General features: G+C 49.3%; 1 protein-coding gene across 1 annotated transcript in view; it reads left to right on the top strand.

Moving 5' to 3' along the window:
• Positions 1–18,001, top strand: part of LOC119184197 (neprilysin-1-like) — a 312,286-nt gene that overhangs the window by 257,133 nt on the left and 37,152 nt on the right. The gene's annotated exons all lie outside the window — the stretch shown is intronic.

The raw sequence follows: 18,001 nt of genomic DNA, 5'->3' as shown, positions 1-18,001 counted from the left end.
GGATGGTCGACTTTCACTCGACATAGCAGTGACAATTGATGGTTGTGCAGTTAATGCGTTAGTGGATACCGGCGCAGACTATTCCATACTGAGCGGGAAACTGACAACGCAGCTGAAGAAAGTCATCACGCCGTGGCATAACTCGCAGATTCGGACAGCTGGTGGCCACGTCGTTACTCCACTGGGTGCCTGCACAACCAGAATACAGATTCAAGGGTACACATTCGTAGCAAGCTGCCTTGTTCTACGCGAATGTTCCCGTGACGTCATTCTGGGAGTTGACTTTCTACAAGAAAATGGAGCTATCATTGATCTGCAAGAGCGCCGCGTCACGTTCTCAGCCCAGCGAGCAATCAACGTGCAGGATGGTGGAAGGCGTGTCGACGTACTCCGTATTTCTGAACAGAGTGTGACGCTTCCTCCACGAACAAGTGTTCTAGTCGACGTAACATGCTGTGGTTTGGGCGATGGCGATGTGGTTGCTGAGACAAATTTAGAAGACCTCCTGCAGCAAGGCATTTGTGTAGCTAGAAGTGTAATACACCTTCGTGATGGTCGATCTGAATTGCTCGTAACCAACTTTAGCAACGAGCATCGACATCTTTGTCGTGGCACTTCGATAGCGTTTGCCCACGAAGTAGCAAACGTCACCAACTGTTTCACGTCGGAATTAGTGGATACCGCCGACACGTCAATGAGTAATATTGACATCAATCCTGATCTGTCCACCGTTAACCAGGCTGCACTACGAGCGCTCTTGTTCGAGTTCAAGTCTTGCTTCGCAACTTGCTCAAAGATCCGCCAGACGTCCATCACTCAACACAGGATCATCACGTACGAGGACGCACGTCCGATACACCAGAACCCCTACCGCGTGTCGGCCAAAGAACGTGAAGCAATACGTACGCAAGTCACCGAGATGCTTGACGATGGCGTTATTGAACCATCTAACAGCCCGTGGTCATCTCCAGTCGTACTTGTCAAAAAGAAGGACGGGTCGCTACGCTTCTGCGTCGACTACCGAAAGCTTAACAACGTGACGAAAAAGGATGTGTATCCGCTGCCACGTATCGACGATTCGCTGGATAGACTTCGTCGTGCCCATTATTTCACTTCTCTCGATCTCAAAAGCGGGTATTGGCAAATCGAAGTAGATCAGCGAGACCGTGAGAAAACAGCCTTTGTGACTCCAGACGGCCTATACCAATTTCGAGTGCTTCCTTTTGGCTTGTGTTCAGCACCGGCAACGAATGATGGACACTGTCCTCACAGGGCTCAAGTGGCAGACTTGTCTTGTCTACCTTGATGATGTGGTGGTCTTCTCTACCACATTTGAGCAGCACCTTCACCGCCTGCGCAGCGTGCTGGAGGCTATCCGATCGGCGGACCTCACACTAAAGCCACAGAAGTGCCACTTCGGCTATAAAGAACTAAAATTTCTTGGACATGTAGTTAGCGCCGAAGGCATCCGTCCCGATCCGGACAAGCTTGCCGCTGTTGCCGAATTACCAGCTCCTGTCGATAAGAAAGCCGTCCGGCGCTTCCTTGGTTTGTGCGCCTACTATCGCCGATTCATTCATGGCTTTTCACAGATAGCACAACCTCTGACTCGTCTCACAAGGGACGACACGCCGTTTGTCTGGGAAAACGAGCAACAAGCAGCTTTTGATGAGCTGCGACAGCGCATGCAATCAGCGCCCGTTCTCGCTCATTTCGACGATGATGCTGACACGGAGGTCCATACCGACGCTAGTAACATTGGGCTCGGTGCAGTGCTCGTTCAGCGTCAAGAGGACATCGAAAGAGTGATAGCCTACGCCAGCCACTCTCTATCCCGTGCCGAGGCGAATTATTCCACTACGGAGAAAGGGTGCCTCGCAGTCGTGTGGGCAATCACCAAGTTCCGCCCGTACCTTTATGGTCGTCCCTTCAAGATAGTGACGGACCATCACGCGCTCTGTTGGTTGACAAGCTTGCGTGACCCTTCAGGTCGGCTAGCACGGTGGAGTTTGCGGCTGCAGGAATTTGATGTCACCATCGTCCATAAGTCCGGCCGTAAGCATGAAGACGCTGACACACTGTCACGCGCACCCCTTCATGTCGTCAGTCAGGAAGCAGAGGAAGACGAAGGCTTTCTGGGCGCCGTTAGTGCATCAGACTTGAGCAAACGACAGCGAGATGATGCAGAGATTCGTCCAATCATTGATCATTTAGAGGGCCAGGGCGCAATCATACCACATCATTTATCCCGCTCGTTGACGTCGTTCTGCCTACGAGACGGTGTGCTGTACAAGAAGAACGCTCGTTCGAACAATCGTGCTTACCTCCTGGTGGTCCCTCGAGACATGCGAGACGACGTCCTCTTCGCTTGCCATGACGAACCCACATCCGGTCATCTGGGCTACTCAAGGACACTTGCCAGAGTGAGCGAGAGGTACTATTGTCCAGGACTTACAGCAAGCGTAAAGAAGTACGTAAAGAGCTGTCGGGAATGTCAGCGCCGAAAGCAACCATCTGTTAAGTCAGCTGGTTTGCTTCAGCCCATTGAAGCACCCTGCACGCCGTTCGACCAAGTCGGCATGGACATTCTCGGGCCATTTCCTATGTCTGCGGACAGCAACAAATGGGTGATCGTCGCGACCGACTATTTGACACGCTACGCTGAAACCCAGGCGATCCCACGAGCCACGGCTTCTGAGGTGGCACAATTTTTCATGCGCCACATCGTGTTACGACACGGTGCTCCTTCCAGTGTAATAACGGACAGAGGGACGGCATTCACGGCGCAGCTTACGGACGAAGTTTTCAAACTGAGCAACACCAGACACCGAAGGACAACTGCGTACCACCCGCAAACTAACGGACTTACTGAACGACTGAATAAGACCCTCGCAGACATGATCTCAATGTACATCGACGTACAGCACAAAACATGGGACCGGATCTTGCCTTACGTGACCTTCGCGTATAATACCGCCGTGCAAGAGACCACGCGATTCACGCCATTTCGGCTTCTCTACGGCCGCGAAGTGCAGACCATGCTAGACTCAATGCTACCGTGTCAGGACGAAGACGAGTTGGCAACAGACGCCGAAGAATTCGCAGAGCGTGCCGAGGAAGCCCGGCAGCTCGCGCGACTGCACATCGGCCAGCAACAGCAGGCAGACGCACGACGCTATAATACCCGCCACAGAGAACTGTTTTACAGCCCCGGAGATCAAGTTTGGGTGTGGACGCCCGTCCGCCGCCGTGGCCTTAGTGAAAAGTTGCTGAGCCGGTACTTTGGCCCATATAAAGTGTTACGCCGCGTCAGTGACGTGAACTACGAAGTGGTTCCGGACTCAACACCCCATGCACGGAGCAGGACACGGCTGAGGCCGGACGTCGTTCATGTGTTGCGCATGAAGCCATTTATTGCGCGTTGTTCGTAACTTTTCCTTTACCGTACAGCGTTCTTTGTGTTTTTTGTTTATTTTGTGAACTTACTTTCTCGTTCACTGACGTTTCCTATGTTGGCACGCTCTTCAATTTTTCTTTCACTTCATCCGAATTTCCATTTTTTTTTCACGTGCCTATGTAGTAGCATCGCGGTGCTGCTGTGTACTTTCCTTTCCTCTTTTTGGTACTTGTTTTTGTTTTCTTTTCGGAAGGGGGGGATAATGCCGCCAGCACGTAGTGGGTTGACAGCAAGAGCGGCTCTAAATCTGGAGGAAAAAAGAAGATCGCGTTCTTCTTTGCTCGAGAGCCAGCCACGACTGACGCGTCGTCCTAGTGCTAGCTACCTGGTGGTTTAATAAATCCCCCAGTACTTGTGACTCATCGTGACAATATCAAGCTAAGTTTTGGAAGAGCAGTGAACATGAGAAGGAGACAAGATGAGCAACTACAGGAAACTTTTATTCAGAAAGACAAATATAAATAGCTACTGAACAAATTGAGAAAGTAATAACTGAGGATAATAACACAGTGTGGACATACACGAATCTAATTAGGGCTTGAGCTTGCTAGGACACGTGACAAGTCACCCCGGAAAAGATGACACAAACCCAAGAGTTGGTGGGATGGGGAATTTAAGAGAGCCGTAGCAAAACGTCAGGAAGCCTCTAGGGAACACAGACATGCTAAGCAGCGGAGTTAACCGACCGATGATGTTGAAAAAAAATGGGTCATCTTTCTAAGCTGTAGAAATGAAGCATTCCTTCTCATCAATGAAAAGGTTAGAAGAAAGGGGGCTCAGTGGCTGGCGCAAGTAGATAAAAAGAATAGAAAGGCAGCTGCGAAATTTTGGAACCATCTAAACTCCCTAAGAAATGAGACAAACCTAGAGCAGAGGTTTATAACTACAGCAGAAGGTGCTAGGTAAGAAGGGGACGAAGCTATTAAATATATAAAAACAAGGGTGACAGAAAAATTTCAACAAAGAAGTGCCTTATCCACCACAATAGACAAGAATGAATCAAGTGGCGCAGTGGCTCCATTTTCACAACGAGAGTGGGAAAGGGCTAAGAAGAGGGTTCTGAGTAGTACATCAACAGGCCCAGATGGCATTCCAATTATGCTGATAAGGCATTGGGTCCAGAGTTTAAGCTAACTTTGAGAGAGGCAGTGAGCAAAGGAATAATTGATGGTGAAGTCCTCGATGGCTGGAAACTCGATAGGATGAGCATGATCTATAAAGGAAAGGGGACAAAGCTGACATAAACAACTACCGTCTTAAAACAGTGACAATCTGTGGTCTACAGGCTAGCGATGCAGATTATGAAGAAAAGACTGCAGGCATGGATAGAGGATGAGGGGTTCCTGAGGGAACTGCAGAATTGGTTTCAGAAACACGGGAGGTAGGAAGACAATCTGTTTTCACTGAAGCGGTGCATCGAAATAGCAGAAAATGAACAGAGGCCCCTGTGGCTAGCATTTTTGGATATCAAAAGAGCGTACAATACCGTGGTTCAAGAGGACTTGTGGGGAATACTGGACACACTAGGTGTGGAAGATGGAGTCACTAATCTTTTAAAGAATATTGCCGCGAACCATGCATTGGGTTTCTTTATTTGTGTTTTGTTTTTTCGGCCTGGCTGCGCCGGCCTGTGCTATCGCCGTTTTCACAGAGTTTCGAACAAACGCTACCACAGCGTTTCGAACAAACGCTATCGAACAACGCTTCAGGCGTTGTTCGATAGAAACAACGCTTCAAGCGTTGTTTGTTAGAAACGCTGTTCGAACGAACAGCGTTTCTAAAAAACGCTATCACGGCGTTCTCGATACAATTCGACTATTCGAGAAACCCTCGCGCCGAGGGATATAAATTCCCGCACAGCCGATGCCGCGTCATTCGATCGCCGACGCTCACTAGCGTGCCCGTCGTTTTGCTGGCCGCTGCTTCGCCGCCTGTGTATTTTTTTTCAGTTGTTGGGGGAGCACAGGTTCGCTCCAATAAACTTGTTTTCCTCATAGACAACTGCGTCGTCCTTTGCTGCGTGACATCTGGTGGAGGTGCGGGGTACATGAACCCTAAGCCATTGCTAAGCCGACAAGCACGCCCAACTCGTGTCAGCCGCCGACAGCAAGGCCTTCAGCCAGAGTTTGGACTGCTCCCGGATAAAAAAAGGAAAGAAGACGTAAAAACCACGATGATCAACGCAGGCACCATGACCAGCGCTACCAACCCTCCCGTCGTTCTACAACAACCTCGTGAGCCCCCATCATTCCGAGGATCTCCTGGTGAAGACCCGGAAGAGTGGCTGAAGAAGCTGGAGCGCCTCCGCATCTTTAACAGGTGGGATGACGAAGAAACTTTTCGTCATGTCTTCTTCTATTTGGAGGATGCAGCTCGAACGTGGTTTGAGAACCATGAAGGCTCCCTAACCGGCTGGACTGTCTTTAAGAGCGAATTCCTCAAAACATTCGCTACGGTTGTGCGGAAAGAACGAGCCGCCCTTTTGTTGGAGATGCGAATGCAACACCCTAACGAAGGTATTGTACTGTTCGCTGAGGAGATGAAGATGCTGTTCCGGAGAGCTGACCCCGAAATGGCAGAAGAGAAGAATGTGCGCTTTCTGATGCATGAGTTAAACAAGAGCTCTTCGCTTGACTCATCCGCAACCCCCCTAAGACCGTCGCTGAGTTCATCACCGAGGCTTCGATGATCGAGAGGAACTTGGATATGCGTTCGCGGCATTACGATAGACCACTCAACACCCTTTCGGTGAACCCGGTAAACGCCCCTGGATTGGCGACGGAAGACTTGCGGGAGTCCATCCGCGCCGTCGTTCGCGAGGAACTGAGGAAATTGTTCCCAGCAACGCCGCAGCCCCAAGTCGCCTCCCTCACTGACATCGTCCGCGAGGAGGTTCAGCAAGCACTGGGGAATTTCACGCCGTCGGAAGCATCTTGCGAACCACAAGCGATGACCTACTCCGCTGCTGCTCGTCGACCCCGACCCGTCCCAACCCGTTATCAAGAGGCCCCGCCGTACCGTCACCCAATGTCGCCCGCCCGACCCCCTGTAACCCGAAACCAGGCGCCCAGGAAGACCGAGGTGGGGCGAACGCCAGATAATCGTCCGCTGTGCTACCACTGCGGAGAGGCCGACCACGTCTACCGCCGCTGCCCGTTCAAGAGGCTGGGTTTGCGTGGGTTCTCCGTCGACGCACCAACGCCCGCGAGCCGGCCAGCGCCCATTTGAGATCGAAGAATACCTGTCGAACACCAGCCGTGGACCATCCCGTTTCAACCGTTCGCCGTCGTCCTACCCGTACCAATCCTCCAACCGTCGCAGCCATGCTGACTTCGCCCGTGGAAGGTCCTCCAGCCCACGAGGGGGAAACTAAAAGCAGCAACTTCTGGAGGTGAAGTTGCACAACGGCGAGAAAATGAAAACCCTCCAATGACGCAAGACCGTGACTCACGACATGCCCTCATCCTGACGACCCAACGACACCCTGACGAGACCCCCGAAAACGACGACAGCTACGCTGTGCGACGCGTACCCGAAATGACGAAGCCAGCCGCTGAGAAGACGACGATGACGACACATAGTGCCCGACCATCAACACGTGCAAGCCGCGATACGACGCCCCGACGCACCCGAAATTCGAGGAAAGCGGCATCCGACGTCCAGTTGTCCATCGACGGCCTTGACGTAGTCGCCCTCATCGACACGGGAGCCGACTACTCGGTCATGAGCGGGTCATTCGCGTCCAAGCTAAAGAAAGTTACGACCAGATGGGACGGTCCGCACATACGCACAGCAGGAGGCCACCTCGTGACCCCAAGTGGAATGTGCACATCGCGCGTCGCCATAGACGGCACTACGTACCCTTCGGATTTCGTCATTTTGCCTAACTGCTCCCGCGACGTTATTCTCGGAATGGACTTTTCGACGGACAATGGCGCAATAATTGATCTGCAGACCAGGTTGATAACGTTTTCTTCCGATCACTCCACGACGCCGCAGCCGAACCTCGGACACCGTGCTGCTGTAAGAATCGCCGACGATCACGTCACCCTGCCACCCCGTCCTCGTCCAAAAGCAAAGCGGTTACGAAAAGGTAATCGCCTATGCAAGCCGTGGTCTGTCGAAGGAGGAGAGAAACTACTCTGCCTCCGAGAAAGAGTGCCTAGCTATCATATGGGCCATTTCAAAATTTCGCCCATACGTCTATGGTAGACCGTCAGACAGACCATCATGCGCTGTGTTGGCTCGCCAATTTGAAGGACCCCTCTGGCCGTCTTGGGCGGTGGAGCTTGCGCCTGCAAGAGTTTGACGTTACAATATTCTACAAATCCGGCAGGAAACACTCCGACGCCGACTGCCTTTCCCGCACCCCCGTCGACCCACCACCACAAAACTCCGATGAAGACAGCGCGTTCTTCGGAGTCGTGACAGAGAGCGACCTAGCCGCCCAGCAGCGTGCCGACCCTGACCTCCGTGCCATGATCGACTACCTCGAAGGACGCAACGTCGCCGTGCCTAGGGCGTTCAAGCGCAACTTACCACCCTTCAGCCTCAAAAACTCCATCCTAGTGAAGAAGAATTTCAACCCCGGAACGAGAACGAATTATCTACTTGTCATCCCCGCAGACCTTCGTGACGAAATTTTGGAAGCGTGCCACGACGACCCGTCTTCCGGACATCTCGGAACAGCTCACACGATTACAAAAATCAAGGCGAAATACTTCTGGCCCCGCCCTACATCCGATGTCACCCACTACGTCCGGAGCTGCCGTGACTGCCAGCGACGAAAAACACCACCGACGAGACCAGCCGGACTTCTGCAGCCGATCGCCGTCCAAACGAGGCCCTTCCAACAGATAGGAATGGACCTTCTGGGCCCGTTCCCTACATCCTGATCCGCGAACAAATGGATTGTCGTAGCGACAGACTACATGACGCGCTACGCAGAGACCACCGCTCTTCCTAGGGGAATTGCACAAGAAGTTGCAAAGTTCTTTATTAACCAAGTTGTGCTGTGACATGGAGCCCCTGAGGTCCTAATTACGGACCGCGGAACGACCTTCACTGCGGAGCTCATGCAAGGAATCTTACGCTACAGCAACACAGATCACCGAAGAACTACGGCGTACCACCCCCAAACGAATGGATTAACGTAACGGCTCAATAAGACAATCGCGGATATGCTGTCTATGTACGTCGACGTTGAACATAAGACGTGGGACGAAGTCCTCCCGTACGTGACGTTTGCGTACAACACGGCTATTCAAGAAACCACGCAGATGACACCGTTCGAGCTCTTCTACGGAAGACGGCCGACTACGATGCTCGACGCCATGCTTCCGCACGTAGAAGACGACGACCTCAACGCCGACGTCCAAGGATACCTCCAACGTGCGGACGAGGCCCGCCAGCTCGCTCGAGCTCGTATAACGGACCAGCAACTGGTGGATGCCGGACGCTACAATCTCCGACGCCGAGACGCCGGGTACCATCCTGGAGATTGTGTGTGGGTTTGGACTCCCATTCGACGACGTGGACTCAGTGAGAAACTTCTACGACGCTATTTCGGACCCTACCAGATTCTACGACGTGTTGGCGAACTAACGTACGAAGTGATCCCCAATGGGGACTCCCGTACATCACGACGACGCACGCGGCCCGAAGTCGTCCATGTGGTTCGCTTAAAACGTTACTACGGATGATGACGAACTTTTAATTTGTGTGGACTGTCCCTCATGTTAGCATCGGGTCGATGCACTCTTAGAGGGGGGGGGGGGGTAATGCCGCGAACCATGCATTGGGTTTGTTTATTTGTGTTTTGTTTTTTTGGCCTGGCTGCGCCGGCCTGTGCTATCGCCGTTTTCACAGAGTTTCGAACAAACGCTACCACAGCGTTTCGAACAAACGCTATCGAACAACGCTTCAGGCGTTGTTCGATAGAAACAACGCTTCAAGCGTTGTTTGTTAGAAACGCTGTTCGAACGAACAGCGTTTCTAAAAAACGCTATCACGGCGTTCTCGATACAATTCGACTATTCGAGAAACCCTCGCGCCGAGGGATATAAATTCCCGCACAGCCGAGCCGATGCCGCGTCATTCGATCGCCGACGCTCACTAGCGTGCCCGTCGTTTTGCTGGCCGCTGCTTCGCCGCCTGTGTATTTTTTTCAGTTGTTAGGGGAGCAAAGGTTCGCTCCAATAAACTTGTTTTCCTCATAGACAACTGCGTCGTCCTTTGCTGCGTGACAATATCTGTAAAAGTAACAATGTAGTTATAAAGTGGGAAAAACAGGTATCCAAGCCTACAGAGGTAAAACGGGGGCTTGGGCAGGGGTGTCCTCTGTCACACTTGTTATTCATGATGTACCTACAAAGATTAGAGGCCAAATTAGAGGAAAGTGGACTTGCCTTCAACCTCTCTCTTGTAAAACAAGGGAAACTTATCGAGCAGGCACTACCAGCATTGATGTACGCAGATGATATAGTGCTAATGCCCGACAACAAGGAAGATTTGCAGAGATTGATTGACATCTGCGGTAATGAGGGAGATAAGTTAGATTTCAACTTCAGTAAGTAAAAATCAGCAGTCATAATTTTAATGATAATGAAGGTAGTGAGCTTAGGATACAGGATGTCATGCTAGAGATAACAGGTGATTACAAATATCTAAGCGTATGGAGAAGCAAAGGGACCGAGTACTTAAGGCAACATGAAATATACGTAACGACTAAAGGTAACAGGAATGCAGCATTGATGAAACATAGGACACTGGAATTACAATAAGAATGATGTTGTGAGAGGAATACGGAAAGGGGTCATGATTCTGGTCTGACGTTCGGCAGTGTGGTCTTGTGCATGAGATCAGAAGTTCAAGCAAAATTAGAAATTAAGCAACGTAGAATAGGTAGGCTTGCTTTAGAAACTCACGGGAATGCAAGAAATAAGGGAGTGCAAAGTGATATGGGATTGACATCATTTGAGGGCAGGAAAGCTAGCAGCAAGATAAAATTTGACAAGCGATTGAAAGAAATGGGGGCGGAGCGTTGTGCTAGGAAGGTTTTCAGCTACTTGTACATGAAGAATGTCGATACAAAATGGAGGAAGCGAACCAGAAAATTGACGGGTAAATACTTGGAAAATAACAGGAGGCCAAACCAAAAAGAACTATCGGTTAAGAAGAAGGTGAATGAAACGGAGAGCGACATGTGGAGAATTGGAATGTATAAGAAGTCCGCACTAGAGATCTATCGAACTTTTATGCAGAATATTGCCAAGGAAAGAATCAATGATAATACTCGGAGTAGTTCTCTACTGTTTTAGGCCAGGACGGGAACCAAGACATATCGGGCCAAATACGAATGCGTAGACACGGTATGCAGTGCTAGTGGAGAGGAAGAAGAAACTGCCGAACACTTGATAATGTTCTGTAAAGAGCTTCACCCTATAGTTCAGGATGATGGCGCAGAGTTTTTCAAAGCATTGGGGTTTAGGCACAGGGAGGTCAAAATAGACTTTAAGCGGGTAGAATTAACTAGAAGGAGGTCAAGGCACAAGTCAAGGCACAAGTCAAGGCACGAGTCAAGGCACGAGTCAAGGCACGAGTCAAGGCACGAGTCAAGGCACGAGTAAATCAAGGCACGAGTGAAACTTAAACCCTTCACTGAAAAGTACCAGTCCTCAACTTCACTATTTAAAGGAAAAAAAAAGATAAATCTAGTTGTTGGTTCACTAAGTACTACGGCTAGGTAGCGATAGCCGCCGCCCGATCTAAAGGGTATAGTCACGTCAATCCATCCATACATCCATCGAGAGGGGCTCTCGCAGCGATGAAGCAGTTCGAGTACAGCCTGGGGGTGCTAGGGGACGCTGTGGGCTAGAGGAGCGCGTCTGCCAACACATCTTGCACTGTCAGTTTGTGCTATTAATGCGTGATACCAGTTCCTCGTTGCCGGTACTGCTCCCATTGCATAACTATGCTCCTCGCGAGATTGATCTGTACGTGAGTGAAGACGTTACGGTGGTATTTGCGCTTGTCTGCTGGAAAGAGAAAAAATGACTGGAAGACGGCGGCACAAGCGAGACCGCTTCTGCTTTGTGTCAAATTGTAACAGCGGCTACCACTCGTGTGAGAAGGCGCACTCCTTATATCGGGCGCCGTTGAAGCTTGATTATTTGATATATAGAGTTTAACGTCCCAAAACCAACATATGAACATGAGAGACGCCGTAGTGGAGGGCTCCGGAAATTTCGACCACCTGGGGTTCTTTAACGTGCACCCAGATCTGAGAACACAGGCCTACAGCATTTCCGCCTCCATCGGAAATGCGCCTGCCGCAGCCGGGATTTGATTCCGCGACCTGCGGGTCAGCAGCCGAGTACATTGCCACTAGACCACCGCGGCGGGGCCGTTGAAGCTGACCGCCAGGGAAAATGGTCGCGGAACGTCAAGAGTAGTGATCGAGTCCTCGAAGACAGCAGGGCTGTTGGTGAGCGACACTTCAAAGCAAGGTTCATAGAGCGAACTTTCAAGACGACTATCGACGGTAAAGTTATTGAGATCCCGAGAGACCTGTCACTCTTATGAAAAGGTGCCATTCCTGCTATTTTCCTTGATGCTCCCAAGTACCTTTCAAAATTGCTGCCGGAAAAAAAAAAAAACGGAAGGATGGCAACCGTAGTGATCAGGTTCTCCCCAAACCGAAGCGAAGCCATGAGAGTAACACGTCAGAAGTTGAGTCGAACGACGTTGATCAAGACATTTCAGTCGATGATATTACTGAACAGGAATGCCGACGAATGTCGAAAGATGTTGGCTGAGACGGTGCTGCTGATAAAGCTCGTGACCAAGAATTTCAAGGGCTGTCAATTTCAAAGCTCACAATTCTAAATGAATGGTCGGAAATTTTCCTGTCGTGTATTGGGGACGCACTTCTTTATGCCGAGTCGGAAGCCGACGCTGTTGAACATAGCAAGGTAGCGCAGAGAAAACTCATTCAGATTAGGAAGCAAGCTGCTGAAAGTGCTGCAACCGCCAAAGTTCTCATAAGAGGAAAGAAGTGGTGCCAAGAGGAACTCGTAGCTCCAGAAGAGGCAGAGTTGCAGATAAATTAGGTGATCAAGTTAGCTTTGTGTACTGGCGTGGGAACGGAGCCTTTATAGCTGACAAATGCCCATCGTTTTATGAGGTGTTATTTTCGAAGAGTTGCACGCTAGCAGTAAATGACCTCAGTGCTTGTGTTCACTGCAAATATCAGATAATACTGATAGTTTCCAGAGAACAAGCGACGTCGCTTGTTCTTTGGAACGCTGCTTTACCGGATAAGAGCTGATTCCACATACACGTCGGCTTGGTCATTCAAGAGGGGGCGAGGCGCTTCCCCGTTTTGTGCCATTTGTGGTGACATCGGTGACATCAAACATTTCATTTGATTGTGCCCGCAGTTTGACAGGGAAAAAACAGATATTGTAAGCAGCTTGCAGAAAGATTGTCACAAGCACGGGACATTGGAAAATGTTATTTTTCCTCAAGGACCCGCGGGGAAAAGGAGCAGTTTGCAACGGATCCTGATGGCTTTCCTGCGAAACACTCGGCTGAGGGACATTTGTTTACTTGCCCTTATAATTTAAGAGATGCTCAGGCGGAAAAACTGTCGGATTTTTAGGCCAGGCTAAACCCGCTTTTGCACCACTACTACTAACAAACCAGCTTTCCAGAAGACGATGTGAGAAGGTGTTTACGAAACAAAGTTTCCGTAATATGCCACGTAACCTTCGGAAGACGAAAGTGAAGCTTAGCAGCGAAAAAATGAGCTTGAGTCAATTGAAAGCAAAAAAAAAAAAAAAGGAGAAGTTATATCTGAAGAAGTAGTAGCTGAAAGAACTGGATTGATTGATTTATGGGGTTTAATGGCCCAAAACCACCATACCACCAGCTTCAATAGAAGGCGTCTAATTCTTTCAGCATATGTAAGCTGAAAGAATTAGAGGCCTTCGATTGAAGCTTGCCGACCGTTTAATATGCGAAGCGATATAAAAAATATAAAACACAGAAGACCGAACACAGACACCTGTATGCAAAAAAATAGATATTTAAGCTCTATAAGTTAATAAGTTGAAATCCACTCAATACTATTTGAAAGCGCATTTATTGCTATATAAAGTTTATGAACTTCAAAAAGAAACAAGCTCGGCTGGTGTAAACGACCTCGAAGTCAGGTGTTTTTGTGTACGTTCGTTATAGTGAGATAACGGCTAGTGCCTATGCGGAAGGAATTAATTTCACCAATAAGTGGCATTTGTCGCATAAAAAGCCGCGACGACAACTCGGAACAATACTCAAATCGGCCACACAGCCCGCTCACAGAGCCATCTCGGCAGCGAGCGTAGCGCTCCTTTAGCCAGCGGCGCCCTCTAGTATCTCGCAGAGCGGTCATCGCTAGGAGGACCCTTCTTTCGGCGCCGCCGCACGGCACACTTCCCGTGACTTCCCCTTCTAGTACACTGTAGCAAGGTTTGAAAACCTGTTGTTCGCCAAGGGGCTGCAACAGTGCGTAGAGCGATCCACGACAAAGGTCCTGCAGGTCAGTGACAGTTGTTGTTGCTTGTGACAATGCACGGAACATTAGTGCCCCTCAAGGCGCGATGAGGACGTCATGGACATGCGCTAGTGCAGTTTCGTGTTCGATATGTGTACTGTACAGTAACAAGTTGCACGTGCATGCGTATCTATTTGTTCCGCTTGTCATGCTCGCCCCCTCGGCATTTGAGCAAGCGCGTTCGAGTGTCGCTTGCACCGTGTACAAGTTCACTGTGGTTTCACAAATTGCTGACGGCGGTTAGCTTTTGCGTTAACACGGGCTGTGGTGAAAACTTATTTATTGCGTGAACACGGGCTCGGCGACCAGGCTCCGCGTAGGTCACGCGTGAGAAGGAATACAATAGAAGGCGGCGCAAGGCCGATCTTGTCTGTACAGTGCATGAATAGTGCAAATCTCGTAAAAACAATGGCACCACAGTCGTCGTGGTCAATGCGCCTAGCACGCGTTCTTTTGTACTTGCTTCTTTGTGTGCGAGCTGTGCGCTGTTTATTGCTCGCACGAAATTATTTCGCCAACGGTATCGCAATGGCCTAGCGTGTTGAGCCCCGTTTTGTTAGTTTCGGATCGTAACGACACGCGCGCCGCGCAGCCCACGTGCTTTTCGAGCCGGAGAGAGTCATGCCAACTCATTCCGGTGTGCACAAGAGAGGAGAATTTTCTTAGTCAATATGGCCGGTTTCACTACGAATGGCGTCAGGGACGCTCAGTTTTCTTCTTCCATGATGCAGGACGAATGTCATCTCTGCAACAGTGCAAGAAACTTCCTGTTTGAGTTATTAAATGCGAAGCATTTTCAGCGAACTTCGGCGACTTTGAGCGTATCTATCTAGCCGCTTACGTTTGGGTGCTCTCGTTACCACCCCCTTAACTTGACCTGAACCGAAATCAGCATGGGAGGGTAAGATGGTTTAACGAATATGAGGTGCTGGTCAAAACATGAATGATGTCACATTCCCGTAGCGTACTGAGGCCGGAAACTTTTCTGACCAACACGACTTCAGCATTCAGGCATGCGACAGCGAAATCACGACTTTGGAGAGTGTCGTGGGCAATCCGTGAGAACTAGTGAAGCACTGAAAACACTGGATAACATCTCCAGCAGTGTCAGAGCTGTTTGGACTGACGGAGTATTAAGTTTTGTCAAAAGCATAAATATGGTGTCCATGAGAGATCGTAGTGTCGCAGGGATGTCCTGGTCTTTTTCAGGCATGGCGTGGTTAAACAGCGCTGTCGTTGACTCAGTCTGCTGCAACCGTTCAATTCGCTGTGAATTACGTTGTGGCATCCACAACCACAGAAATTGACGGGGACACGTATAATCTTTGAAGCAAAGGAGGTCCTGTCACCTGTGAACTACGTGTCACAGAGTCCCTTGAACCACTACGGCGTTGGGAGCGCCACATTCTGACGACAGCAACAGCTTCCCAACGAAACGACCGGTCCGGCACCATATGCTTAAGAATGTCCTTTTTCTTCTGTATCTTGGGGCAGTCATTTGATGAAGCGTCGTGGGACCCGAAGCAATTGCGGCACTTGAGTGCTGTGGCGGTGCAGGAGTTTGTAGCGTGTGCTTCGGTGCAGCGTGAGCAAGTTATCCTGCTCCGACACACGGCGCTCACCTGTCCAAACATCAAACATTTGCAGTGTTGAAGTGGCTTTGGAATGAATTGTTGTACAGGATGCAGAAAGTAGCCCACCTTGACATGCAAGGGCAGTGATTTTCCTTTGAATGTAAGATTTATCAGCGAGATGTGCCCATTCGAGACATATGTATGATTTCGATGCCATCAACAACTGGTTTCACAAGACTGGTCAAGTCTGTGTTTGAAACAGAGATGTCAGCATCATAGATGACACCAGTAGTGGTACCAGTGCTCAATGGGATGTATGAGCTCGGGTCTCGTGTGCAACGTCGATAGCAAGAACATTTTTTGGCGAGTTGAGTCTCGCCTTCCTTATTTCGTTTGGCACCGTAGCCTCGAGAAGCACCGAGACCGATTGTCTGTTGAGTCGCCTAAAGTTATCGGTAGCAAGCTCTGATACAAAAATAATCTGACTGCGTTCTTCTGTCAGGGAGGACCCCATGTTTCTGTGCTTCGCCTTACGTCCTTGTACGAGTTGAAAGTCGTCTTCAGACCGTTCCTCACTCCTTAGCGAGTAGACACTGGTGTCGTTGCTGTCCGAGGCGCTACGAAGTCCATAGCGGCGGCGGCCGCTGCCATTCCCGGCGAGGCCGTGAGAACGTTCATACCTGCATCGATTTCAGAACGAGGCAGAGATCCAGCAGTGTTCACAGAAATAATAAGAAACTAGCGGGTCTGTAGTCACAAGCTGTCTGCCAAGCCGGTATGTGCCACTAACATGAGTGTATGTACCACAAGTGATCGACACTTAGTATCTACCGTGGAACGACGAGAACACACATGGGTAGTTTGGGGCAAGCGTTAAGAAATACCCAACATTGGTAGCATCGACCCGAAAAATGCAAAGAATAAATGTCAGGGTCCCCGCTGCAATTGAACCCAAGCATTCTGCGTGGCAATGAAGCATTCTAGCACAGAGCTATGCCAGGTTTCGAAACTACTTTTCAAATAGAGGCTAATCTTCCTGAAACGTCAACAGCAGTTGCAGTGTGCCTATCCAATTTTATAAACATTGCATATGTACTCATTTGATACAGCCGTCACGTCGGGTTAACGTCGATTGTGTTTCGGTGCCATGTGCTGAAGTTGATTTATGTAGCAATGTCCAGTGCCAGCGTCTTCGCGAGCATCAGCGCTTTAGATCAGCTTCTCGTGCTACTAATATGCATGTTCCTGTTGGCATCATTGCGCAAGTGCAAACAACTGGTTATATGAACATTTGCAACTCAACATGTGTCTCTATACATGCGACATTTGTACATATATGTAGCGTCATTTCATGACGTGTCGCTCAATAAAAAAATTGCGATATAATCACCTTCTCTGCACATGCTTCGTGTAACGTCGATTCCCAAGCCACGTGGAATCTGCTAAATTTTTTGCTGAGTCTGAAGTCTGTTATTAATGCTGCTATTTTAATTTTCAAAGATTCCTGCTGTACTTTGATGGGTTTTTGAGACTAAAAAAAATGAGCGTGTTGGTATTGCAGGATTCTAATAGAAGTAGACAGACACACAGGGCGCAACATGTTGAACAATCTTTATTCCAAGAAAAATTTAGTGCTGTCTATGCAGGTCTGTGTTGTCACATTTGGTTGCTGTGTAGTCGCATTGAGATATCGCAACTGGCAATTTCCAATTTGAAGTTCTAGTGGACCTAGAGCCACCTCATGTAAAAAAAAAAAAAAAGTCGACACGAATGTTTGTCGCGGGTTTGATAACCTGCCATGAGAGCAGAAGGGGAACATGTCAAAACATAGCGAAATAGCAGGCTGTTTCCTCTGAAAGGCACGAGCCTGTACCGTAAACCATGAAAGTAAAGTTCAAATGACAGGTTGGTGTGGTCTTCGACGTTTTCCCATCATGTGGCAAAACGTATGTTGGCCATACTGAGCAGTACTCAGAGAGGCTCGGACAGCATTGCAAAACGATATGAAATACAGAGGCCATCACCTGGCAATAGATTGCATTAGTGTGCTGGATTTTCATGCATGCTCCATGATTTCCAGGGGTCGAGACTCATGAAATCAAATAATAGAGGTAAAAATATTATTGAGGCCTGTCATTATTGCATGTGTGGCATCTCTGAGAGAGTTGGAATATCTCAATGCGACTGCACAGCAATGAAAGCATGACACTGTCCGCAGTAATAGCACCTGTTTTTTTCTCTTGGAATAAACATTGTTGCAAGTGGCTCCCTGTGTGTGTCTCCCTTTTTGTCTGTCATCGACTCTACGCCTTCTGTTTCGAATTTGAAGGGTTCTTGCTTACAGTTTTATCAACATTGTATTGCATTTAGTCATTT

Source organism: Rhipicephalus microplus, unplaced genomic scaffold (genome assembly GCF_043290135.1).
Source record: "Rhipicephalus microplus isolate Deutch F79 unplaced genomic scaffold, USDA_Rmic scaffold_90, whole genome shotgun sequence".
Taxonomy (NCBI): domain Eukaryota; kingdom Metazoa; phylum Arthropoda; class Arachnida; order Ixodida; family Ixodidae; genus Rhipicephalus; species Rhipicephalus microplus.
The sequence above is the reverse complement of the archived record's forward strand: the minus strand, read 5'-3'. Positions and strand labels throughout refer to the sequence as shown.